This window comes from Cebus imitator, unplaced genomic scaffold (assembly GCF_001604975.1).
Source record: "Cebus imitator isolate Cc_AM_T3 unplaced genomic scaffold, Cebus_imitator-1.0 Scaffold232, whole genome shotgun sequence".
Classification (NCBI taxonomy): domain Eukaryota; kingdom Metazoa; phylum Chordata; class Mammalia; order Primates; family Cebidae; genus Cebus; species Cebus imitator.
The window spans coordinates 2,394,056-2,395,776 of record NW_016107547.1 but is presented as its reverse complement, the minus strand read 5'-3'; positions in this window follow the sequence as shown (position 1 = coordinate 2,395,776).

Below are 1,721 nucleotides of genomic sequence, written 5' to 3'. Positions count from 1 at the left end.
GAGGTTGCAGTGAGTAGAGATTGCGCCACTGCCCTCCAGCCTGCAAGACAGAGTGAGACTCCATCTAAAAAAAAAAATCTTTCTGCCAAAAGATTCTTTATTCCCTCATTCTTTATCCCACCAGATTGCTTGCAGCTTCTAAAACTGGCAGTTGCTTCTACAAACTCACAAACATCCTTCCTTGCTGCCTGCCTCAAAGGGGCAGTGGTTTTTTACGTTCATTGCTACTTGACTGTTCAAGTTTTGTTACAGTGGCTATGCTATCTCCTGAAACAACCAAGCATAATTTTTGGGGGAGGGGGTGTTATACTATTGCTCATATATTATACATTTTAAAAACTGACCTTTCATGCACTTACAGAGTTCCATTAACTAATGTTAAAACTGATGTCTTTTCTTTAAAAACATGGCATGACCTAATGTGTACCTTATGCCTATGTACAATGGCATAAGATATATTTAGGAGGTTACATTGCAGTATTTTTGAGAGGATGATTTTATTTTTTCTAAGAAAGTGAAACAAATACAAAGTAGTAAGATATAATTTTAAAGAATAGTATTTTATTGAATAAGTTTTATTCACAGAAAAATAAGCTTTAATCTACAATGAGTATCATATTATACAGCAGAAAGCAATTTTCTTAGTTTTCCACACTGATAGAAAGGTTCTTACTAAGTGAAAAAAGCCATAGTTATATTCACAAATATAGTACTGTCTCAAAACATTTCACGATTATTCACAATGCTAATACAATGAGATCAGTCATTCAGTCAGGTTTAAAGTATAACAGCAATGAAAAAAATGCAAAATCTAACATAAATTACATTAAAACCTTTGTTACGTCAAATCAAAAATGCAAATGTCTTACCAACTACAGAAAAAATGGTAAAATATATAGTAATTAAAAATATTACACTGATACAGAATAAGTGATAAACTCCAGAAATCTATAGGTGTATCTGCAAACTTCAGACTTCAAACTAGAATCTTACCACTCAAACATTAATGTAGCATTTGTCTAAGTTTGTTTTGTTTTTGAGACGGAGCCTCACTATCACCCAGGCTGGTGTGGTGGTGCCAACTTGGCTCACTGCAACCTCTGCCTCCCAGGTTAAGTGATTCTTCTGCCTCAGTCGCTTGAGTAGCTGGGACTACAGGCATGTGCCACCATACCCAGCTATTTTTGTATTTTTGTAGAGACAGGGTTTCACCATGTTGGCCAGGCTGGTCTCAAGCTCCTGACTTCAGGTGATCCACCTGCTTCAGCCTCCCAAAGTGTCAGGATTACAGGCACGAGCCACCACGCCCAACACCATTTGTCTAACTTGAAGTTAACAATTGTCTCTTGCTATCCATGGAGTGTTGGTTCCACGACCCCCTAGGACCTGAGGATGCTTAAGTCCCTTAGATAAAATGACATAAGGCTGGGTGGTAGTGGTTCACGCCTGTAATCCCAGCACTTTGTGAGGCTGAGGCAGGCAGATCAACTGAGATCAGGAGTTTGTGAGCAGCCTGGCCAACACAGCAAAACTCGTTACTAAAAAATATAAAAATTAGCCAGGTGTGGTGGCGGGCGCTGCTTATAATTCCAGCTATTCGGGTGGCTAGACCTGAGAATCTCTTGAACTCAGGTGGAGGAGGCTACAGTGAGCTAAGATGGTGCCACTGCACTCCAGCCTGGGTGAGAGAGGAAGACTCTGCCTCAAAAAAAAAAAAAAAA